Here is a 27,300-nt window from a genome sequence, read left to right as displayed (position 1 = left end):
GTTTAACTGTATAGGTGAGTAAATTGGACTGTGTTTAATTACTTGCACGACTGACTAGGTGTGTCAGTACCTCAATGGATGATTGGCGGTGTGTGAGTGTCTATCTAGGTGGATAAATGCTTTTGATAGTCTTGTACGGAGTGACTGTAAGTATGAGTGACTGTACAGGTGAGTGAGTGGAGGTGTATGTAGACCTAAGAGTTAATGAGTGGGTATGTAGTTATTGGTATTGGAGTATCTATGATTTTCAAAATGGCCGTCTGAAATTTTGAGTCGGTGTATCAAAGGTTATATTAGGGTGTGAGAAGATGCACTAATTTATCACATGGATGATGTCATCAGTGATGTCATCAGTGATGTCATTTGAGATGTCATCAGTGATGTCATCAGTGATGTCACTGACCATATCATGAGTCATGTAATATGTGACGTCATCAGCAGTGCATTGCGGGGGCGCGAGTTATAGTAAGCAGAACTAATTATAACAGGGGAATTTCTAGGGTTTTGTATGAGGGAAATGTCCAGCTAACTATAACGCCCCTGAAACCTTTGTTTTTTTCAGTGAATTTCTAAGGTTTTTTTAAATGCCAATTCCTAACTATAACGCTAGATTCTCGGACTGTGACTAGGTTGTAATTGTGCAAAATCAATGAAAAAATACACAGCAAGTAAATAACAATGCGAAAAAATGCTCAAGGGAACAATGGGAAACAGCCACTTCAAATCCCAAAATCCTCCATTACACAAGGTAATCGACGATAAGCAGGTACATAACGATTTATTCCCGAGCAAGAAAAAGAGTACTGTCCAATATAAAGATAACAGTTATCTTTAAGAACAAGATCCAATCCGTATGTATGAGGATATATCTTCATTATTGTTTCAGTTGTCCCGATCACATGTTCTACAAGATCAACCAGGGATATATGCAGCCAACACATGTTTCGTCTTGGGGCAAATGGCCCCCACGACTTCCTCAGGGCTACAAAAATGATAGTAACAATTACTACTCACATATGGTACTGTAAGCAGCAGCACATTGGTTATAACATATTCAGATGATAACACCAGTGAAAGACCCAGAAAAAAGAAAAAAGAAGAAGAAAACTAGAGTGAAATGTGAAAAGCACCTCCGTGAGACTCACTAAACTATTACATAGTGTGTCAAAGAAAATTCAGTTGCTAATAAGAGTTTTGAAGTATACAAGAAAATCAAATTAAAAATAATCCTGAATTACAAAGAAAAAGGGGGGAAACACAACTCCAAGAATTAGTTATAGGCTCAGGTCATATATTCCCTAAGAAAATTACCATATAATGTAGTGGCTCAGAGGTCACAGAAGTTAGTATAAGTATCCACCCGAGCATATACCAAGCACAAGTGACAACTAGGCTCACTCGCATGTGATACAAGAGCAATGTCCTCATAATAACACAGTTAATTTGTGCTTAAAAGTAAATGTATATATATAACATATATAACACTCACCATGAACAATTAAACCTCTGCTTGTGTGTCAATTAATTCGGTAATATCCATGACGAGTACGATGAAAAGGTCAATCAGTGTTTAAAATATTACAGTACAGTATCAGAAGCCTGAAAGGCAAATAAGGATCAATGGTTTAGATTTCTATATCACGATCTTAAGACAATTTTAAAACGTCCAAGTATAGTTCTCAAATTATCTATAACTTCAGTAGTCTATAACAGGAATACCCTGATAAGCATAATTCTGTAACATTGTCGTAAGTAAGGGAGTAAGTATCAAAGATTTTAATATTCCTATATCACAGTTTTAAACCGTAGAGCTAACCTTATAGATTAATAATCAAAACTCCATAACACTCATCATGGGTAGGAGATTAAGTGTTCCCATATTACAATTCCATAAACCTACAAGGCAGAAGTCTCAAGGTGTCAGTCTAATTCAACAGTTTCTGGCAAGACTACCCTTATGGGTTAATAAACGAAACTCAAAAACATTCATCTGAAACGGGAAAAACACAGAACATCAGTTCAAAGGGTAAAGTTACCTCAGATCTGACTCCGACGATGTATTCCAATCAAAATGTATTTTCATACGGCAGTAAAGATTCTGAAAGCACAAAGGGAATCTAATCTTATCTTTCCATTAAATACACTTGGCAGGTTTCCCTTTAAGAAAGCATTTCTAGTCAAGAGGATCACCAATCCCCAATAGCTGAATGTTAAAGAAATCGCTAAATGCGACCAAAGATAATTACATTATGAGTGGTTAAAATTTCCAAAACGCGGGTGGATAGCTGAACGATAACAAGAAAAATAATCTTAATGCGCCCGAAATCGTACCTGCGATGCGGAGAGTGCTCCGTTAATTATCTGGGGTCCAGTGCGAGTGAAAAAAACGAGCGCCATGTTAGTCCTAGATATATAGGGGCTCGTTTCAGCGTGTACGTAACTAAAAGTTAATTCAAAGAAGGACTAGCGGACAAGCACACTAGCGAACTCGCCATCTTTAAAGGGTAAAGATGAAGTCTAAAAGTTAATTCAAAGAAGAACTAGCGGACAAGCACACTAGCGAACTCGCCATCTTTAAAGGGTAAAGATGAAGTCGAAAAAGCCCCAACTTTTGACGCATAAATACAAAAGAAGGGGGGGGGGAATTAGAAGTGTTTAAAGTCATGTTGTTTGAAACCAAATTAAGTCGTCAGGCATAATTCAGTCAGTACGAACCCTAAATTGGAGTGTGAGCACAGTTGAATACATTCGAGCATCATCGTACTGACAACCCGGATATCACTAGACAGACCCATGAAAGAGACTAATACGAAAAAGAGATCCTTATTTATTAATAGCAAGTATTTAGCATTATATTGTTAAAAATCAGATTAAATCGTCAGGCATATATCAGCCAATACGAACCCTAAATTAGAATATGCATACAGTTGTGTACATTCAAGCATCATCACAATGCCTACCAGAATGTCACTAGGAAAGCCCATAGGAAGAGACTAATGCGGAAAGGAGGTCATTATTTGTAAATAGCAAAGAGAGCATATATCTTGGGGTTTTAGAGTATAGTCAAACCAAACGTCCCAGAGAAGTCACAACAATGTATAACAATATGCTAACCCTTCAAAACATGAATATAAAGTTTACCAAGATCTAAAATAAAGCGAGCATAGATTATAACATCTGGATACAACATACATGTTCGAACAGGATAATGATTAAGAATGTCATACATCAATGAATGTTCAGCAATATTTAGCATTAATATTCCATCTTGCTATTAGTCATGTTTAAGTCATTCATTTACAGAGAATCCCAAGAAATGCAATCATAAAACAAATCCACAGCATTGACATTATTATTCTGATTAATCTTCAACCAGGAGTACAAAGCAGAAGATTCAGGTTAGGTGGAATGGGATAACACAGCAGAATAATAATGAGCCGGGCCAAAGATAGGTCCTAATCATGTATTCAAAAAATAGTGAACACACTGGGTGACTCACAGGGTGTTTACTAGAAGAGTATGAATACTAACTAGGGAATAGAAGGTGTGAAACACAACTGTGTAGGTGATTAGAGGACTGCATCCATACTGCATAGGCATTTAAAGCAGTCCATGTGCTAAGGCCTGGCTCACTGCATGACTACTTGGGTACTGACTGAATGATTATCGTACAGCAAGGAGATTGCCTAGGTGAATTTATAAGTGCTAGGCTTTTCGCACAGGGAATAGATTAGTACTTCGTACTGAATGGATCACTAGAGGAGTGCAAAGGCAGTGACAAGTGCTGGACTGTATGGATACTGATTAGGAAACTGAAAGTGTGAAAGACAAGTGTCTAGGTGGTTAGAAGACTGCATGCATAGTGCATAGGAGTTTGAAGCAGTCCATGTGCTAAGGCCTGGCTCAGTGTATGAATACTTAGGCACTGACTGAATGATTAGAGTACTGCAAGGAGAGTGCCTGGGTGAATTTATTAGGGTTTGGCGCTGTGAATGGATTAGTACATAATGCTGAATGGGTCACTAGAGGAGTGCAACGGCAGTGACAGGGTGTTTGCTGGAAGTGAACGGATACTGACTGGGGAATTGAAGGTGTGAAAGACAAGTGTGTAGGGGGTTAGAGGACTGCATGCATAGTGGATATGGGTTTGACGTAGTCCATGTGCTAAGACCTGGCTCAGTGCATGAATACTTAGGCAGTGACTGAATCATTAGAGTACTGGAAAGAGAGTGTCTAGGTGAATTTATAAGTGTTTGAGTTTTGGCACAGTCAATGGATTAGTACATGCTGTTGAATGGGTCTCTAGAGGACTGCAAAGGAAGTGACAGGATGTTTCCTGGAAGTGTATGGATACTGACTAGGGAATTGAAGGTGTAAAAGACAAGTGTATAGTATGTCAGAACACTTTTATTTGAAGCAATCTATTTGGTACTTAGAAACTGACTAAATAATCAGACTACTTCTAGGACAGTGCTTAGGTAAAACTTGTAAATTTCATTTCTGCCACAGTGAACAGAATAGTACATGGTACTACACCTTAGTGTCAAACCCTGATTCATTTTATCAATGCATAAGCAAAGACTAGCTTCTAATGCTACCAAAACTTGACAACATGAGAGGTTTTAAATTAGTTATCTGTCAGCAAATACACAATGTTACCAAATGCTTCTCTCACAGTGGTTCTCAAATGCACACAGACTCACAGTGTAATTCTAGACAACAACCACTATACCTAGGAGTTTACCAAAAATCATTCACTACTGTGGAAGTGGTAAGCGAACTGCACACAATCTTCATATTTCAGGACTGCACTTTTGTGTCAAAGCCTGACTCATTTAATCAAAGCTTAAGCAAAGACTGGCTTCTAATGCTACTAAAACTTCACAACATGACCGGTTTTAAAACAGGTATATGTCAGCAAATACACAATGTTACCAAATGCTTCTCTCACAATCCTTACCCAAATGCACAGACTCACAGTGTGATTTTAGACAAGCAAACAATCCTAGGAGTTTACCAAAACTCATTCACTACTCTGGAAGAGTTAATGGTACTGCACACAATCTACATATTTTAGTACACCACATCAGTGTCAAAGCATGACTCATTTAATCAACGCATAAGCAAAGACTGGATTCTAATCCTACTAAAACTTCACAACATGACACGTTTTAAAACAGTTATCTGTCAGCAAATACATGATGTTACCAAATGCTTCTCTCTTTTTTTCCTCATATAACCTCAGTAGCCATAGCAACCTCTCGACCTGGTCCACCACTGATGCAGATGACTTGATGGTTTCAGTCACAGCTGTTGTTTCTTCTTTTGGGGACTGCCCAAAGTACACATCATGAGCTGACCAAGAGGTTTTTAATCATTGGAATTTAACCTTAGCCTACTCTAATCTACTATCCGTTGTATTTCCATGCAACAGACTCCAAAATAACCCCGTAGCAGGCCTACCTCTATAGATGTTCACCCTTTGATCCAGAGCTCTAAAATAAGTAACTGAATTCCACCAGGCATTCCAAGACGGTGGTTCCATCTGACGCCAAAGTTTACAAATCTCTCTCCTAGCCAGGAGGATCATAAAAAACACCAACTTATATTGCAGTACGTTCATATCTTGCCTCCCCCCAGGTTCAAGGGTTATCCCAAAAAGTATAAGAGATGGCCTTACCTCTACATCTGAACCAAGCACCTTCGAAATACTCTTACCCACGTTTTTCCAATATTCCTGTATCTTAGGGCAGGAGGCAAATATATGAACATCATCCGCATTCAGGGAGCCACACCTAATGCATCTTGCTTCTCCCCCGCCTCTCATTCTTGAAATTTTCCAGGGTGACCAATATAGCCTTTGGATTTTAAAGAAATGGTTCTTTCTGAGTGGAGCAGATTTAACAGTCGAATAAAGAGTATCTATTGATACTTGCCATAATTGATCTAACTCCTCTTGCGGCAAGTAATTTTTCCCAACTCGCGTTGGGTTGTCAATCTTCCTGTCGGCTGCAGTTAGAAGATGCCTGTACCAAAGAGCCACTTCCTTTTTCCTGGGAGCCACATCTTGTAGTTCATTTTCCATTTGACACTCCTCATAGGGCGGCCAGGATTGGTTCTTACACCAAGAGACAATCTGATAGTATTTAAACCTGGATAAGGTGCCTTTAGTGAAAGAGTTCCAATACTCCCATGAGAAGCGATCATTATTTAGGACAATATCCTTCCAGGACGTGACACCAGCCTCAAGTAAAGGACGAGCTAAAGCATCTAGGAAGCACTCAGGTGTTCCTGGGGATCCCCACACAGGGGTCCACTCACTATAATACGAAAGGCCAAGACAGTCACGACACCTTGCCCATAGCTTTGCCGCCATTTGTAGAGTCTTCAAATGCACTTTTTTAAAGAATTTGAAAGAACCAAATTTATACATAAATCCGAATGAGTCTAAGCCCTTTAACATGGCGGAAAACATACTCCCAATTAGTGATTTGTCTGGGGAGAGCAGTAACATCCTACAGTTCTTTATCTGGTAGGCCCAGCAATATAGTTGTAAATCAGGTAGACCCATACCTCCTTGCTTCAATTTACGTCTTAGTTTCTTCCAGGATAGACGGACCCCCCTGCTAGCCCATATAAAAGATGAAATTTTACCCTGGATTTTAAGCAGATCCGCTTTTGCAAACGCTAAAGGGACATTATTAAACAGGTAGGTACATTTTGGCAGTATGGACATTTTTATTAGGTTCACCCTCCCATAATGTGAGAGAGGTAAACTCTGCCACCTTTTCAACAAAACATCGACCTCCTTAGACACCCTTTCTAGATTTGTTTTTGTGAGTTTCCCCAAGTCGTGGGTAATTGTAATTCCTAAGTATCTAAACTCCTTGACCGACTTGCTCTCATGATCTGGGATATTCCATGCCATAACCTCGGTCTTGTCTACATTCACTTCATACCCTGAAAGTTTCCCAAACGCCTGTGCTTCAGCCATAAGCTCAGGGAGTGCAGTAGTGAGATTAGGGGACATTAACACCAAGTCATCTGCATAAAGGGCGACTTTCCTCTCAAATTCGTTTATAGAAAAGGGGATTATCTTCTGGTTCTGACGAAGACTTTGGGCGAGGGGCTCAATATATAGGTCAAACAAAATAGGTGACAGAGGACAGCCCTGCCTAGTTCCCCTACTTATTTGAACAATTGGGGAGGGACTTCCATTAACTAGTATCTGGGCATAAGGTGACCCATAGATTTTTTTGAGTACATCCCTAAACACATCCCCGAGTCCAAAAACCTTCAAGACCCTATCTAAAAAATGCCAATTTACACAGTCGAAGGCTTTGGCAGCGTCCACAGTAATGAAGGAAAAAGGCATATTCTGTGCCCCTGCCAAATCAGCTGCCCCAATTAGCGTATACACTATTTCTGACATTTGCCGACCTGGAATAAAACCCTTCTGATCTTGATGTATAATGGGGCCAATAATTTTTGACAAGCGATTATTCAATATCCCTGCAAATACTTTATAATCTGTATTTAATAAGGATATCGGCCGATACGACTGACATAAAGTCGGATCCTTCTCTGGTTTTAAGATGAGAGATATGAGTGCTCCATTCCAAGAGTCTGGCAAGGGGGAAAACCACCTAGAATATCATTAAATAAATCCAACCAAACTGGAATAATCTGATCTCTTAATATGGAGTAGACTTCAATTGGAATTGCGTCTGGGCCGGGGGCCTTTCCCCTCTTAGATTTATCCAGAACAGCCAGAATCTCACTTCCAGTTATTTTAGACTTTATAAAAATCTGACTATCCTCGGATATTTTCGGGAGCAGTTTCTCAGTAAGCCACAAATCTATGTGTTCTTCCGCTGTATAGGAGTCTTCGTGATATAGCTCTTGAAAGAACTGGACAAAAGACTGTTCTATCACATCTTTATCCTCAGTGATGTGTGCATGATGTTTCATCCTACTGATGTAATTGTAGGATCTATCAATTCGGCTCTTTATTGCCAAGAGCTTACCACAGTTCTCTCCCTGCTCAAAATCAGACATCTTACTAGCTTCTCATTTTTGAAGAATGATCTCCACAGACTTAAGCCTAAAGTTCAACTGAACTTCCTCGAGTCTCCTTGCTAAACCTTCTCTCTCTGTAACAGTTGTATTCCCGTACTTAAGCTCTGCCTCTATTTTTTTTACTTGTGACTCTAGGCCAGCTAACTCAGTCTTCTCCACCCTTGACCAAGCTTTATAAGTATCCCAAACATTATGCAGGGAGGTTGATCCTAGATTGTCTTGTAAGAAACAGGCGGTTTTAGATTTCAAGAGATCAGGGGTGGAAGGTTGCAGTAAGAATCTCCTATTTAGAGTCCATCTCTTCACATGGGATTTTTGAGGGAGCTCCAAATTAAAGGCTATTGCCCCATGATCAGAAATATGAATAGGCATATACTCTATGTGGCTTACTTTTTTCCACCTCTGAACGCTCCATAAATATATAATCTAGCCTAAAAAAATTGTAAATTCTTTTTACTAAAAAAGGAGTACTCTCTCGCCTCACCATTATTTTCCGCCATACGTCACATAAATTTAGATTTTTAAGAGTATTCCTAAGATAGGCTTTAACACGAGGAGCCGCAATCTGTTTCCGAAAAGAGGATCTGTCCAGTCAATTATCCATAAGGACATTAAAATCTCCACCCAATATAAGTGGGGAGTCAAAGTCGGCCAGGGCAAAACAAAGATTGTATATTGGACCAGTATCATCCTCATTTGGGCCATAGTAACTAACTATAGTGTATTTAGACATCTGAGATTTTATTTCAGCTATTACCCAACGCCCCATTATATCTGCCTGAGATCTGATAAGTTCAATACCCGAATTTGGTTTCAATATAATGGCTGCCCCTTTCGAACAACACTGTTGGTCTGAAGCAATAATTTTGTCTACCCATCTTTCCTTGCCGAATAATGCCTTGCACTCTGATTGTAAAAGGTGAGTTTCCTGGATCATACAGATTGAGGCCGAACTATTTTTTAAATACTGTAGGATCAGACGCTGTCTTCTCTTAATTCTCAACCCGTTAACATTCCAGCATAAGAAACCCAAGTCCCGACTTGAACCCTGTAGAGGTCTATCCACCATCATTATCTTTGTCCTGGTCGCCTCCCCTGCTAAGGGTACTGAGAGTTATTAAATCAGATAGGTTTAACAGATTTATTTTTTTATTTTTTCCCAATGCTCCCCACCAACACATGTGCAAACCCCCCCCACACCAACCCCTCCCCCTATTTGCTAGTGCACCCCCCGGGAACCCTCCCTGTCTAATCATGGCAATAAACATTGCCATATGAGTCGTAACTCTCCCGTCTCCCACAAAAAAATAAGAAGTGAAATATAAAGATATATATGGTACCAACTAATTTCTAGCTTTGGCCTGTTCTAGAAATGTGTCTACCTCTTCCAGGAACCTAAAGTTAAACATCTTATTAGCCCATAAAACCTTCAAAAAGGCAGGAAATCTCAACTGCACCTGAGCCCCCAATTCTCTTAATGCATCCATCCGCTTCCCTAATTCCCATCTCCTATCTTCCGTTACCTTAGAGATGTCAGACCTAATCTTAAAGGAGATGCATATTAAGATCTTCCTTGGCTTCTTTCTTGCAGGGTTTAACCTGAAGGGGTCTCTATGGATGCGCTGTATTTCTTTCTACCATATTGGTGCTGAGGCGATTTGGGGAAATGCTTTAACAAGGATATCTATAACATATGCTTTCAGATTATCCCCTTCCAATCCTTCTTTTAAGTCTAGTACTCTTAGATTATTTCTTCTAGATACATTTTCAAGTCTCTCCAGCCTCTCATCAACATCCCGCTCTCTCTTTTTTAGCCTGAGCACTTCGTGAGCATTATCCTTGACCTCCTGACCAAGTTCTCCCACCTTGTTTTCAGTGCATCTAAGTTCTCTTCTAGGCTGGTGCATGTGTCCTGTATCTTCCTCTGGTTAACCTCCGAGGTTGAGAATCGTGTGCTCATCTCTGCAGATATCTGTCTCAGCATCTCTTGTATTGAATCGCTAGCAGGGCTTAACTCGACCCCTTCTATACTCTGCCTCCGGCCTTCCAAATTGCGTTCTGTATCTTCCACCCTCACATCCCCAGAGTCAGTTCGATTTACATATCCATCTTCCATTGTGACAGGGAGTGTACCATTAGCCTTATCTAGTACGGAATATCTATTTGATAAGGGGATGGCAGGGTTAAGAGCTGAAGCCGAGTCTACCAATGGAGGCCCCTTACTTAGGTCCCTTTTCCCTTGTGGATTGGACATAAAGTAAGCCTTTAAAGAAGGCGTTATTTTTGTAAGGGGTTGAATTTTCTCTCTCTTCCTACCCTTCATGAGAGCTGGCTTCCCTGTCCTAGAGGTCGGCTTCTTACTCTTATGACCACTTATTGAGACCTCCGTGGGCATAGGCGGCTGCGTAGGCTGTATACACTGTATTGCCTGCGCTGGCTTTTGTAGAATGGGTTCTATCCCTAGAAAGTTCCGTGATATTAATTTGTACCTCCTTCCCTGAGTAGTGGCAGTCTTAGGTTTCTGTTTGATTAAATTCGGATCTACCCCTTTATTCGGCTGTTGCCTTCTCCATACCAATAAAGCTGGATCCTGCTCGGGTTGCTCAGACTGTAGCTTATCTACCTCCATGTAGTAGTAAGTATCCTCATTACCTATTTTGGCTACGTCAGAGAATATGGTGTAAGGCTTGCAGTGTTTATATGGAGAATGAACCTCATACAGACAGTTCCCAAAATGAGTTTCGCCTCTGCCTCTATCTCTGCGTATTTGGGACAGCTTTTCAGGGGGTACACATAGCACACCTAACGCTCCCAGAGTGAGACAACTAGTAAACTGCGTTCGATTATAGCACTGTGCGTGTCTGCTTTGCGTTAATGCCCCTGTTGCCCTAAAGAGGGGAAATGTCAGCCTTGCCCACATTCAAGCTTACAGCACAATCACTCCTACCTGGCTAAGAGAGATTTCAAATCCTCCTCTGTTAGTCCCTTGTCTCCACTGCGACCATCAAACCACCGGTGAAACCTCGGAGGTCAAAGATCGATAGGGCAATTTCCCGAAAGACCCCAGCAGCAGCTTCAACCCCGAGGCTTCAACCCCCCAGAAAGCCCTGAGTCTGCCCGCTCCAGCGATACCGGGGGCAGGCGAGTCCCAGACAGGCGACTCCCAGACGGGAACAATCAATCCCCGATGCGGAAGACCCCGCGACGCGGGTAAGCGAGCCGCAGAGACAGCTGAAACAGCTGATCCGCCCGAGCCCGGGACACAACGCGGACGAAAAAGCCCCAACTCCAGGGCTGCGAAGCTGAAAACCAGGACGCGTCGGGGAGACCCCCCGCAAAGAAGCAGTCTCGGACAGCCACAAGAGAAGAGAAGAGAACAGGCGGACGGATCCGGAACACAGCAATACAGCCGAAGCCGAGCAGGACACACAGCATACGAAGAACCAGGCCCCCAGAACAGCAAAATCACAGAGCAGGATGTGGCGGCATCAACTCCTTAGCCAGACCCGCTAGGTAGGCACTTCCACAATGGACTTAGTCGGTACCATGAAAAGGGAGAGCGGGAGAGCAGACGACTCGCGACCTGCCGATTAGCTGGCCGCCATGTTCCCCGGTTATGTCTAATGCTTCTCTCACAGTGATCCCAAATACACACTAACTCACAGTGTGATTCTAGACAAGCACCACTATCCCTATGAGTTTACCAAAACTCATTCACTACAGTACAGAACTGCAATTTACTGTCAATGCCTGACTCATATAATGAAAGCATAAGCCATAACTGTCTTCTAATGCTACTAAAACTTGACAACATGACATGTTTTACAACACTTATCTGTCAGCAAATACACGATGTTACCAAATACTTCTCTCACAGTGGTTCCCAAATACACACAGACCCACAGTGCGATTCTAGACAAACAACACTATCCCTAGCAGCTTACCAAAACTCATTCACTACAGTGGAAGTGGTAAGGGAACTGCACACAATCTACATATTTCACGACTGCACTTTAGTGTCAATGCCTGACTCATTTAATCAACGCATAAGCAATGACTGGCTTCTAATGCTACTAAAACTTGACAACATGACAAGTTTTAAAACAGTTTTCTGTCAGCAAATACACAATGTTACCAAACGCTTCTTTCACAGTGGTTCCCAAATGCACAAAGACTCACAGTGTGATTCTAGACAAGCACCAGTATTCCTAGGAGTTTACCAAAACTCATTCACTACACTGGAAGTGATAAGGGAACTGCACACAATCTACATATTTCACGACTGCACTTTAGTGTCAATGCCTGACTCATTTAATCAACACATAAGCAAAGACTGGCTTCTAATGCTACTAAAACTTGACAACATGACAAGTTTTAAAACAGTTTTCTGTCAGCAAATACACAATGTTACCAAACGCTTCTTTCACAGTGGTTCCCAAATGCACAAAGACTAACAGTGTGGTTCTACACAATCTACATATTTCACAACTGCAATTTACTGTCAATGCCTGACTCATATAATGAAAGCATAAGCCATAACTGTCTTCTAATGCTACTAAAACTTGACAACATGACAGGTTTTAAAACAGTTATCTGTCAGCAAATACGCGATGTTACCAAATGCTTCTCTCACAATCCTTACCCAAATGCACACAGACTCAGAGTGTGATTTTAGACAAGAAACACTATCCTAGGAGTTTACCAAAACTCATTTACTAGTCTGGAAGAGTTAATTGTACTGCACACAATCTACATATTTAAGTACAGCACATCAGTTTCAAACCATGACTCATTTAATCAACATATAAGCAAAGACTGGATTCTAATGCTACTAAAACTTCACAACATGACAGATTTTAAAACAGTTATCTGTCAGCAAATACATGATGTTACCAAATGATTCTCTCACACTGATCCCAAATACACACTAACTCACAGTGTGATTCTAGACAAGCACCACTATCCCGATGAGCTTACCAAAACTCATTCATTACAGTGCAAGTGGTAAGGAAACTGCACACAATCTACATATTTCACAACTGCAATTTACTGTCAATGCCTCACTCATTTAATGAAAGCATAAGCCATAACTGTCTTCTAATGCTACTGAAACTTGACAACCTGACTGGTTTAAAAACAGTTATCTGTCAGCAAATACACGATATTACCAAATGCTTCTCTCACAGTGGTTCCCAAATGCACACAGACTCACTGTGTGATTCTAGACAAACAACACTATCCCTTGCACTATATCAAAACACATTTCTTCATCTAGAAGTAGTACTACATTTTAGTATAGAAACATAACATAACTCATTTCACAAATTCATAAACAATGACTGGTTTCTAATTCTACCAAAATATAAAAACTGCACAGTTATCTGTCTACAAACACATGAAAAACACAAATGCCAATCACAGAATGGTTTCTACATGCACACACATTGTAGAGAAAAAAAAGTACTCCCTACACTTTAGCAGGAAAAATACATTAGTCTGATTAAAATCAAAATAGTCTACATACATCCCCTCACAATTAAATAAATCATCTTTCAAGTTCTTTTGTAGATTAAGGAGTATATCAATCACTCACCATATTTTCTTTTACAGAATCTCTGCACTGTGCACCTCTCAGCAAAAGCAAAGAATGGAAAAGTTTCCCTTTCATTTTCCACACATATACATGTAAACATCAAATCACAATCCTTCGCACATAAACTCAAAAGCAAACACACATTTCTATTTGTAAAACATTTCAACCCTTTCCAACTGAAATACATTTCAACCCTTCCCCCAATCTGCCTTCTGCCTTTTACCATAGAAACAGGTCATTGGACACTGCATTGAGCTCACAGGTCACAAGTTCAGCACACAATGTTCCTACACAAGACAGGAAGTGTGCTTGACTTTTCAACATATCAGCTTATCATATATAATGTTCCTTACAATCTGTTTTTGTTAACCAATAACAATCATACCTTTAAAAAACTAAAATATACACCCTACCTTTCAGTGTAGAAAGTTGTTATACAACCAATGATTTCTTGTCGTTTTTCAAAAAACGTTGCCGTGGATCCGCGCACCCACCGCGAGAGAATCCGTGCATCCAACGCGATAGGATGCGCGCACCGTGCGCGCATTTCGCCGCTTTTTTTTTTTAAAAAGGGGGGCCACAGGGGTTCCTTCTGGGACCCCCTAAGCAGATCTAGAGGGTCAGAGTATGTCCACTCTGCCCCCTTTATGTCTTTTACACACTTATTCCCCTTCCATCTTCAGCCTCGCTTCTACCGAGGCAGAAAATGGCCGCCAACAGTTCCTGGTTTCGAATGTAGAGAGACGCTCGACACTGAATTAGCATTCAGCGCGCGATCGGGAGGGTGCGCGCTCCGTTCGGGGAGGGTGCGCTTACGGTGCGGGTACGGTCCGCGGATCCTCCGTGGCCATAGATATCACTAACTTTTTTAGCCTCATTTTCTCAGGAACTACTGAACATATTCACACCAAATATACAAAAGGCACGAGTCGGAACTGAGGACTACCTCTTTGCCAAATTTGGTGTCATTCCGTTCAGCGGTTCGGGCTGTAACAGATCCTATGGGAAATTGCATGGGGAAAACGCATTTTGGGACCCCCCTTTTTTCTTGGCCCCCGCTTCACAGATCACCAAAAAATCTTTCAGGGTAGGAGCGGAGCGGAGCTGGCCAAAAGTTTGGAGAATTTCGCGAATATTCGTCAATCGGCGCCAAAGATATTCCCAATAGAATGTTGCGGATTTCCTATGGAAAATAGGTCCTAACTATAACTATCTACTGGCGACCGCCAATAGATAATATGTGTGTGTATATATATATCACTGAAAAAACCATAGGTTTCATGCACGTTATAGTTAGGAATTGGCATTTAAAAAAACCTTGGAAATACACTGAAAAAAACAAAGGTTTCAGGGGCGTTATAGTTAGGAATTGGCATTTAAAAAAACCTTTGAAATTCACTGAAAAAACCATAGGTTTCATGCATGTTATAGTTAGGAATTGGCATTTAAAAAACCTTAGAAATTCACTGAAAAAACCATAGGTTTCAGGGGCGTTATAGTTAGCTGGACATTTCCCTCGTACAAAACCCTAGAAATTCCCCTGTTATAGTTAGTTCAGCTAATTATAACTCGCGCTCCCGCAATGCACTGCTGATGACGTCACATATTGCATCACTCATGACATGGTCAGTGACATCACTGATGACATCACTGATGACATCTCAAATGACATCACTGATGACATCACTGATGACGTCATCCATTGAGTATGTGTTTCTGAACAGTTGTAATATGTTTAATATATATAGGGAAAGGCCTGTTGAAGAATAAGTGGGTGTACAAGTGTGTGAATGGGTGATTTTCTAGGTGCGTAACTGACTCTATAAGTGAGTCATTAAATGTATCTTACTGCAGACTAGTGACTAAACTGTGTGAATGTCTGTATCTGTCTATCTGTAGGTGTATAAACGGCTGCATGGTTTTGTGAATAGCAATATGAGTGTCTCTATGGGTTATTGATTGGTTGTCTGAGTATCTGTATGGGTGCCTGAGTGTATGTGTGGGTGGGGTGTGTGTGACTCTGTGCATAGATGTGTGAGTGGGTGATTCTATGGGTGCATGGTTTTAAAAGTGCAACTGTGATGGACTGTATCGTTGGCTGAGTGTATGTAAGGGTGTGTTAGTGATTGAATGTATATCTCAGTTGTACATGTGACAGTAACTACATATGTGAAACACAGTGTATATGTGTATAAGAGTAAATAACTATCTATATGTGAAAGGGTGTGATTGCGGGACTGGCTGTATGGATGAGTGTGTGCTTGTACTAGTAATTTAATAAGAGTGTCAAACTTTTTTAGTATTTTTATGAGTAAGTGAACTTGAGTGTGTTTAACTGTATAGGTGAGTCAATTGGACTGTGTTTAATTATTTGCACAACTGACTAGGTGTGTCAGTACCTCAATGGATGATTGGCAGTGTGTGAGTGTCTATATATCTGTATAAATGCATATGATAGTCTTGTACGGAGTGACTGTAAGTATGAGTGACTGTACAGGTGAGTGAGTGGAGATGCATGTAGACCTAAGAGTCAATGAGTGGGTATATAGTTATTGGTATTGGAGTATCTATGGTCTTCAAAATGGGCGTCTAAAATTTTGAGTTGGTGTATCAAAAGTTATATTAGGGTGTGAGAAGGTGTACTAATTTATCACATAGATGACGTCATCAGTGATGTGATCAGTGATGTCATTTGAGATGTCATCAGTGATGTCACTGACCATGTCATGAGTGTTGTAATATGTGACGTCATCAGCAGTGCATTGCGGGGGCGCGAGTTTTAGTTAGCTGAACTAACTATAACAGGGGAATTTCTAGGGTTTTGTACGAGGGAAATGTCCAGCTAACTATAATGCCCCTGAAACCTATATTTTTTTCAGTGAATTTCTATGGTTTTTTAAATGCCAATTCCTAACTATAACATGCATGAAACCTATGGTTTTTTCAGTGAATTTCAAAGGTTTTTCAAACGCCAATTCCTAACTATAACGCCCCTGAAACCTTTGTTTTTTTCAGTGAATATATATATATATATATATATATATATATATATATATATATACTGGTGGTTGGAAAGCAGTATGGATATTGTCACTGATCTTTTAGTGGTAGAAGTGTAGTAGAATGCGGGCTACTTAAGTGTATGAATGTAGGTTCACCAACTCCAAGGTACAACACCTGTTTGTGTCTTAATATAATGTGGATGTTCATTTTGTGGCAACCCTACTTTAACTCAGTTGTGAGCTACAAGGATAAAAGGACAACACTGTTGAGTTTGCTTTCGGACTGTGTGTTAACACAGAGATCTAGTGTATTTCGATTTTCTTCCTGCAATTTCCTAATATTCCATTCTTTTCCTGGGATTTCTTTCTAATTATAGTTAGATTGTATTTCTGTATTTAAATTAGGGCTGGGTACAGCTCGCGGACTTTCACTCCATGGAAATATGCGAAGTCACCGAAAAACTGAGCTGAATTTTGCAGAGTTCCACGAGGAACGGAGTAATGCTAATAAAGTAAACAAATGTGCATTTCCTCTGGGAAATTATCGTATTTTTCCAAGCAATGCCTTGCACCTCCCGCTCAGCACTGCAAGTGTGCACCATGATCCTGCTGTGATTGAAGGGATTTATGTGCACTTTTTGGGCACATAATTAATTTTTCATCCATTATGTGTGCCACCAAGGTGCTTCTTCTGCGTGTGTTCCAAACTGAGATAAATATTTTGAAACACCCCCATGGGGGTTGAACAATGGGAGAATGCATGAAAGTGTGGAGCTGTTAATAAAATAAGCCCTCACTCTAGTTAAAAATGTACAAGCACTACAGAGCTGTTCAGTGGAAAACCTGAGCAGTGTGCAGGCATAGAGTAACTATCTGAAATAATATAACACATTTGGACAAATGTGCAAAACAATAGGGGAAGGCATAGGAATATGGCTGGGAATAAAATAGGCAATCTTGTTTGATATAAAGAGTGCAAGCATACCAGAGCCATATCGATAAAGAAACCAAGTTGGGGGCTTGCACACAAAGCGGGAATCCAGTATACACCTTCTGGGTGGTTGTCCATGGACATCAAGTTGGAAGGTACCAGCAACATCATCTCAGACATTTGACAGGGTGGCACATTGGGTCAATCACTGGTGGCATGGCGGGTGCAGCTGCATGGTGCCGTGGTCGGTTCCTCTGGTTCTGTGACTGAACTCTCTGCTGCTGGTCAGGCTGGGCATGAGGATGCTGGGTCACCAGCACTCAGGCAGCCAGGAGGAGGGCTGAGCAAGATGGCGGGCGCATATGCTCTCTACTGCCGAGGATCTCATCTGCACTCTGTTGGGAGACATTGAGGCTGACTGACAGCAGGCTCAGTGGAAGCGGAGGAGGGTGGGACAGGCTCATCAGCGGAACATGGCAAAAACTGAACAAGCGTGATCCCTCAAATTAATAATATCGACTGGTTTTACTTAAATAATGGGTTGAGCACCAAGCGCTGAGTAAACTTTGCTCTGCCAGTGGTTTTTGCCAACAAACTCCATGCTGCAAACAAAGCATGAAGCGCTAAAATGTTGTGAACTCCACCAGCGTAGCGGAGTCTGCTTCTAACCCCTAGTTTAAATGGGATTGGGTTCATGATTGCATAGGTCTGATGCTGCTCAAAGATTTAAATTATAAATTCAAGTAAGTAAGCTAAGAATATTTGACTTAGGTTAAGAGATTTGAATACTATGCACTCTGTTTGAGGTACAGTAGATGTATGGTTCCTCTTTCCGAGTAAGAAAGCATTGAGGGAATCAGCTGAGAAAGTTAGTTGTACACTAGATATGGTCCATTTGAGGGAGCAACCCTCAATAAATTTGACACTGAAATCCTTAGGCTAGGAAGGTATTTTTCCCTACTGGGCTCAATTCCCAGTTCTCAGGCTATGTGAGGAAATCTTAAAAATTAGATTGGGGTGCAGTCCAATCTTTTTAAGCACCGAATGGCACAGGGAGGTACAAGATAAAAGTGTTTTTGTAGTGTTCTCTCAATGCACAATACTCTTTGTGTCATGTTCTCATGGATTGTGTTTTTTATAAGGCCGGGCATATTAAGTTTTTAAGACCCTTATCTTTATAAATATCAAACATAATGTAGGTTAGTAGCAATGGGGTTATTGTCTGTAATGTGTTTTAAGGATGTTGCAGAAGGAATCACACAGCAGCAATGTTTAAAAAATGGACCGGGTTAGAATGGTTTTATGTGCATGTTTTTATGTTTTTAGAATGGTTTTAGAGCATATGTATTAGCTTTTAGATTGTTTTATGGACAATTTACCTAATAAACTTATGGTTATCACTCTCTCAGAATTATTAATAGAAGAGCTCATGGAATATTTTGACATATAGGCCCAAGACAATGTTTTCAGTCAACATTAGAATCAACCACATTTCTGGGATGATTCCAAATTCATTTCTGCCTTTCGATTTCGTCATAGCTCATCTTAACTTGTTTTTTAATTTCTCCACAATGGGAAGGCCACAGCAGGTCAGTGTACAATGTGTGAGTGGCTGTATAAGTGAGTGAGTGGGTGTGTGAGTGGCTTTTGTGGAGGAGTGAGTGGCTGTGTAAGTACTTATATGGGTCTGTGAATGGGTATATGAGTGGGTGATGTCATTTGAGATGGTATCAGTAATGTCATGAGTGATGTCACTGACCATGTACTGAGTGATGTAATATGTGAGATCATAAGCAGTGCATTGCCAGGGCATAAGTCACTAGTTTTATTTGAGTGAAATTTGAGCCTAACTATAACATCCCTGTAACCTTTGTTATGTCCAGTGAATTTCTATGGTCTGTTTCATTATATTTCCTAACTATAACGTCTCTATAACCTTCGTTTTTTTCAGTGCATTTCAAAGTTTTTTTTTATGTTAAGTAAGATGCCTATTGCAATGCACTGTGGGGGAGGGCTGAATGCAGGGCTTGGCCTGGCTCTGTGCTACCCCCACCCAAACTTGCTGCTCCTGCCCCCACCTTCTTGCCATCCATTGTACAAGTCCATGACCCTGCTTCCTCAGTACAGCCATGCGTGGTAATTGTTCTGCCAATGCCCTTCCCGCCTGCCGTTTACAGTTAGCTTGCTGCCACATCCACCTCCTCCCTACCCTCTTTTGTCCGAGTAAATGCACCATACCCCTCCCTCCTGCCCTGCATGGTCCGATGTGCTGACACTGCCCTCCATTTAGCTTAATGTCCCTGCCCACTCTTTCCCACTGCCCTCTGATGTTTGTGTGCATGCCCCTTCACCCTCCTTGTTGCCCACCATTTTCCATGGACCTTCCACCCTGCTATCTCCTCTGAGTGTTCTGTTGAGCTGCCACTGCCCCGCCCACCTGCCTAAAATGGTCAAATGGCTGCTGCCGGTCCCCTGTCCCTGCCACCGCTACCATGATAGTCCAAGTTCCATGCCCCTATCCCCTCCCTCCAGTAATACTGGACTGGCTTTGAAGTGGTGCGAGGACTCTGTCAAGTATTTGGGGATAAGTATTCACAGGGACCCGGCCCAAATACTCCAACTTAATTATGGTCCTGCCATGGAGAAGTTAGATCATGAGTACTCACAAAGATTTTCCAAGGGGCTGCAAAGTTTGGTCAATGATGTGACCGAGGGCCGTACTGATGCCAGCGGGGGGTGTAAAGTGGGTGTAGGGGCAGGAAAGCATGTATATCTAGTGGCTGTCTTTCAAAATAAAGGTGTTCCTAGAGTTAAAGGCCTAGTTACTTCCTTTCCCTAACTGCAGTTCACCTTTAAATAAGTGCCTGCTGTATATTTAACATTTCCTTTCATGCTAGTGCTGAGTCAAGTAAAGAGCAGCTCAATGCTGTTGCTGCCCAGGGGGCCGCATGTAATGGTCAGGAGGGCCGAATGCGGCCCCCAGGGCCGTACTTCGAGTATCATTGAGTTTGATGGTAACATAGAGAGGTGGCCTAAGCTCCCCTGGCCATGGCTGGTAGAATAGCATTAATCAAGATGGTGGTTTTGCCGCAAATTTTTTTACCTGTTTCAGAATATACCAATACCGTGATATAAGACCATTTTTGCCACGCTACGCTCTTAATTGATTTGGATGGTGTGGGGTGGTGGACAGCCAAGGATTGTCTGGGGCACGTTAGCGCTCCTGTATGAGCGAGGTAGGTTTGGAATTCCCAATTTTTGCATATATTACCTGGTTGCGCAACTTCTCCAGACACTGGTTCCATTGTGACCGGCGTATCCCGTATTTGCGACCTGAGGTGGACTTGGCACACCCTATTTCATTGTCCGCACTACTCCCGGCAGGTTTGAAAAAAAGACCTGGTGGATAGACAGACACTGTCAACTACCAGCTGGGCCTGGCTGCAATTGGCCCGAGCTATGGGGTTTCAACATCTGTACTCACCGGCTCTCCCGCTCGCTGGGAACATCTGGGTGCGTATTACTAAAGAAACTGCAATGCAATGGACCTTAACTAAATTTGCTCTGGGCACCTTTGGGGATGCATCTTCTCCAGGGTGGAGGGTGGAAGATTCGAGTGTACCACGTTTCTTGATCAGTTCAATTTGTGTAGACTACAGAGGGCACTTCGATCCTTGATGCCGAGTTACCCCCTGGAACTGCAGGAGTTCCCTCCATTAACATTACTTATCAAAGATACAACCGGTGAGCACCTAATGGCTAGGATGTATAAAGCAGCAATGGCTATGCTCCTGGCTAGGAACTAGGGGGTGCGTGTGGCCTGGGAGCGAGACTTAGGTGCCCCTCTCACTGAGGCGCAGTGGCAGATAAGTTGCGATCAAACACGTAAGGTTTCATTTAACCACAAACACATGATTTTACACTTCAAATTTTTATGGCGGGCCTATGTGTCACCTGCCAAGGTTCACCAGATGGACCCGCTACGCCCACATACCTGCCCTAGATGTAGTGCCCCTATGGCTGATTTTGCACATAGGGCTTGGAATTGTGTCAAAGTAGCGCGATTCTGGTCTCAGGTATTTGGGGATTTGTTGAAAATGACAGAGGTGGGACTTTCACTGTTGCCTGTACTGGGGTTATTGGGGTGTATACTGAAGATTGCTAAGCCATACGGACGATTTGTTGCTATCGCACTATCATTAGCAAAGAGAGAGGTGGCGATCTATTGGGAAGCAAATATCTAACAACACTGAAGGGTTGGTTGTTCACTATGTCATATTGTAATACTACCAGTGAGGTATACGCTCAGCTGCAACACCCGGTACCTAGACCACATGATATATGGCAACCCTACAGGTCATACTTGCTGGAACAGACATCTGTTGGTTCGCAACCGGAACAGGATGCTAATGCACAGGGCAAAACGCATGACTAGGATGCCCAACTGGAAGAGGTAAGAAAGGGGGGTATATATATATTTTATTTTTCAGATTTTATATAGCGCGAACTCGACCCGAAGGTATTGGAGCACTTTACATGAGTACAGGTTACGTTACACATTCAAGTACGGGGAGATGAAGTGATTTGCCCAGAATCACAGGATATGGACATGATCCTGAGACTCGAACCCTGGTTTCCAGCACCAAAGTCGGCAGTCTAGCCAACGGACCACATCCTCTCTTCATATGTTACTGTATTGCCAAGCATTGTGCGTGTAATCAGGTACGCAGGATTGCTATGTATTTGATGAATCACTGACAGCTGTAGACGTTGAGCATGTGTTGTGCACTACAAAGTTTTGTATTTTGTGAAACTTATAAATAAAGGTTTTAAAAATATATCTGCTATCTTTATGTTTTTTTTATCCAGTTGATCACTTGATTATATGTTATACTTAACGGAAAGGAAGTGACATTACAGCCAGAGCTGCATACTTTTTAACTGGGGAACCAGGTTTGAGTTTTGGAATCAGCTCAACATACTGTGATTCTGGACAAATCATTTAATCTCCCAATACCTAAAACCAAAATTAATCTGTCCTTGTGTAATATAACTGATGCTTGTGTAATTCACTCCCATACCTTCAGGTCAAGTCTGCTCTATATAAAACCAAAACTTTAAGAGGTTTACTCACAAGCCCCTTTGCCACCAGTGCATCACTTTTAACATGGAAAAGGGACGCATGGGTGGCACAAGGGGTTTGCAAATGAGCCCTTAAGTGTTTTCAACAATTCTGTCATTGGGCTATACTTGGGATACATTTGGGTGATATTTGTGCTATATTTGAGATCTTTTTTTCTCTGGTGGCAATATTGGGAGGGTTATTTGTAACCCTGGGCGTAGTGGGCGTAGTGGGGCTACGTGGAGCATCACGTAGTGTGGCCAAATCTACGCACACTCGCGCACTCCACGTAGCCTCGCTATGCACCGCCCGCCTCCCGCCCGCCCTCATTTTAAAATAAGTTAAAGTATTTTAAAAGTAAGAGAAAATGCCTTATCTGAGGTGCGGCGTCCCGGGGCTCCCTCTTCCTGGTTGACGGCAACTTCTTCTCACAAATGCGCATGCGCGGGCACCTGCGCATGCGCATTTGTGAGAAGAAGTTGTTGTCAACCAGGAAGAGGGAGCCCCGGGACGCCGCATCGCAGGTAAGGCATTTTACTTACTTTAAAATTCTTTAAATTATTGTAAAATGAGGGCGGGCGGCGGGTGGCAGACAGCTCTTCTTCGCCGTGGCGTGTGCGTAGCGCTGCCTGCTACGCCTACTTCGTAAACCGCGAAGCAGGCAGCGCTACATACACTCCGTGGGCGGAGCGGAGCACTACGCCCGGGCTTAGTTATTTGTTATGAAGCTCCCTAATGTTCTCATTTACTAGAGTATCCTCAGCAGAAAACTTTTTCAGTTTCCCACTTCGATTCCATCAATGTTAGCACTCTAGCTCATCATTAAAACACTGCAGTAAAGCTGCTAATCACCAGGGGCCATATGGAGGAAGCTGTTTTGCAATCGCAAAAACTGCGAATCACACAAATTAGGGTGTATGTGATCGCAAAAAAGACCTTTCCTATGTAGGAAAGGTTTCAGCTGCGCAAAAATGGGAATCGCTAATTTAACGATTACCATTTTTGCATGCCAATGATTCTGCGAATAATTGTGCGAATTCGCAATGAGCGTCACATCATTTGCTATATTCGCTACTACCGTTCCCGCTTAATGCGAATTCGCAAATTGAGATGTTGGTAAAAGTCGCAGCTTGCGATTTTGCAAAATTCGCATTTTTGCACTTCTCAATTGCCACCAACTCTGAGTAGGTGGTAACCAGGGGCTAACTATTTAAAGAGGCCCACAATGCCACTGGGATATCCCACCATGGCTGGGCTGTATTTCATAGCCAGGAGGCTGCGAATCAGAGATGCAACACAGAGAAGGAGACGCCAGGAACGGATCTACAGAGCACGCATCACCCTCTTCCAGCTGACCGAGGAGGAGATCCATGCGAACTACAGGCTGCATTGAGACAGCATTGTGGAGTCAATAGAGGGACGGAGACCCATACTGGAACACCCCACACACAGGGCACACACCATTCCCACCCATGTCAAGGTCCTGTGCTCACTGCACCTACTGGCATCAGGTAGTTTTCAGGGGGTGATAGCCACAGCAAGAGGGGTCTCTCAGAGTGCACTTTCGCACTTCTTCCACGCTTTCCTTGATGCAATGGTTCAGAGACTGCATCACCACATCCAATTTCCCAGCACACAACAAGCACTAGATCAGACCAAGCAGGAATTCTACCAAATAGCCCAATTCCCCTACGTCATTGGCTGCATAGATGGGACCCATGTCGCACTCCCACCCCCACCCCCACCCCATCACAGAATGAGTATGTGTTTAGGAACAGAAAGTAATATAATTCCCTGAACATTCAGGTAGTGTGCAACGCCAAACATATAATCACTGATGCAGTGTCAAAATACCCAGGAAGCACACACGACTCATTCATGTTTCGCCACTGTGGATTAAATCGCAGACTCACAAATGGTGAGTTTGGAGAGAGAGTACCTGCTAGGTAAATGCATGGCTTACAGACACACAACCAGTATAGGTTTGAAGTGGCAGGACACTATTGAACATAATTCTACTTTTACCCTGCAGGTAACAGTGCGTATGCTGTACGTGACTACATCCTGACAGCGTACCTGAATCCAGCCCCTGCAGGTGAGCGGAGGTACAACAGCACCCATAGAGTCACATGCTGTGCCATTGAGGGGACCTTCGAAATCCTTAAGAGCCATTTCGGCTGCATCCATAAGAGTGGAGGTGCGCTACAGTACAGCCCTGAGACATGTTGCAAAATCGTGGTTGCCTGTGCAATGCTGCACAACATCGCTACCAAGAAAGGTACCCCAGTGGATCTGACAGATTCAGACACCTCAGATGAGGAGGGACCAGCTCCACGTCACAGACCAGCAGGTGGGGCGAGATGAGATCACACATAACTACTTCTAGGTGAGTAATGATGACACAATGCCACAGAATGGTGCTTAACTGTGATGTTTATTTGCTTTGGTGCAGGAATACATCTGTCACACAGTGTGACTTCATTTATATTGCTTGCACATGTTTGTGCCACAGTGAAAGTATTTCCATCAGCCAATAAGTCCAGATGGAATGTGTTGCTTCACACATAGCCATAAGTCCCTGATGTTTCTTCACCTCCTACGTGCACACCCTATTTCCTCTTGCTCAGGGTCCCACTGCCCTCCCTGGAGTCATCATCTACTCACCCCTGGCACGCACTCTGGCGTCTGTTCAGTGGAATTGGTGGAGTGATGCTGCTCCTGCTGCACTGTTTGTCCGTATCCAAAGTGCTAAGTGGGTCTATGCCACCTGTCGCAGCTGCACGCCTATGGTCCACTGCATGTGTAACCTGCACCAGGCTCCTGCCCATGTCCTGGCAGCAGTGGGCCATCTCATGCTGCATACTGGCACATCTTCAGGCCAGCAGGGATGTGGCGGTTGACAGGCGGTTGACAGCTCTTGTGTACAGGACCAGCCGGTTGTGAAGACGCAGTCTCTCCCTGCGCCTGGCTGCCCTGTCTCTCCTTATCTCCCTGCACAGTGCTTCCAGTGCACCTGTCATGGCTATTACACCAACCCACATCTCTGTCATGTTATGATTGTGTGCAGACAATTGGCGCTGTATTGATCTGATTCCTTTAACTTGCAGGCACTGTGCTTTCAGCATGCTGCCTTCAAGGACTGAGAACACCGTGTCTCCGTCGACAGGAGCAGTGCTGGTGGATGGCTGTGCCCTGCGTCTCGACCCACTCCCTTCACTGGATTGTACAGGAGACTGTGTTGTCTGCTGTCTTGCATTCTGCCTCTGGACTGGCTGTGCCTCTCCTGCTGTGTCTGTTGCCTCTGCCTCCAGAAGTGGTAGCGGTGGCACTATGTTGTGCCATCTGCATGGCACAGGGTTTACTGGTCTCACTTCGCCGTGCTCCTCTTGCCCTAGCTCGTCCTCATTTTCTGGTGTGTCCTCCTCTTCTGCCATGGTTTCCTGAGTCTGACTAACCAGTCCTAGAGCCAGTGCTATGTTAAAAGACACTCAGAATACAGTGAAAACACCTACATACAATAGGGAACACTATGCGTTGGGGTCCCCCTGTGATCAGCATGACCTTTTTTTTTTTAAGGGTGTTTCACCGTGCACCCTGCGCGCACCCCGCGATTTTTTGAAAAAAAAAAAAGTTTTTTTCACCCTTCGGGGTCCTTTAGGGACCCCCTGACAAAGGCTAGGGGGTCAGGAACTCTCTACCCTGCCCCCTTTTCACGTTCTCCACCTTTCTTTTTCACTGTCACACACAAAATGGCGTCCAACACTTCCTGATTTCGACCGATTCGAATGTTGACTGACGTTCTAACCACCAATCAGAATTACGCTCGCGCACATAGATATTTATGTACTTTTAACTGCAATTTTCTCAGGAACTACTGAACAGATTGACACCATATATGCAAAAGGCACATGCCTGACCTGAGGACTACCTCTTTGCCAAATTTCAAGTAATTCTGTTCAGCCGTTCGGGCTGTACTTTCGACTAAAGGTCCTATGGGAAAATGCATGGGGAAAACGCGTTTTGGGACCCCCTTTTTTCTCAGCCCCCGCTTGACGAATCACCCCGAGACTTTCAGGGTAGGAGCTGAGCGGAGCGCCCCATTAGTTTTGAAAATTTCACGAAGATAAGTCAACTGGCGTCAAAGTTATTCAAAATAGAATTTTCAGATTTCTTATGGGAACTCAGTCCTAACTATAACTATCTACTGGCGACCTCCAGTAGATAATATATATGTGTATATATATATATTCACTGAAAAAACAAGATGCGAATTTCTAACTATGCCTACAGAGATAGGACATGTTAAGAAAGAAGAAAAAACGCACAGAAAGAAAAAAAAAGAAATGCAGAAAGAAGCAACAGAAGTCCTCAAAGACGAAGAAAAGTGCAGGAAGAAGGATAACGTGCAGAAAGAACAAACAGAAGAGCAGAAAGAAGCCTTGTTGCAAAATCATCCTGTACCCTCAACTTTTTCAGACGGATACTGGTGGTAACTGAGTCTGACTAACCAGTCCTAGAGCCAGTGCTATGTTAAAATACACTCAGAATACAGTGAAAACACCTACATGCACTA

The sequence above is a fragment of the Triturus cristatus genome, chromosome 4_2 (genome assembly GCF_964204655.1).
Source record: "Triturus cristatus chromosome 4_2, aTriCri1.1, whole genome shotgun sequence".
Taxonomy (NCBI): Eukaryota; Metazoa; Chordata; class Amphibia; order Caudata; family Salamandridae; genus Triturus; species Triturus cristatus.
This window is presented reverse-complemented; position numbering follows the sequence as displayed.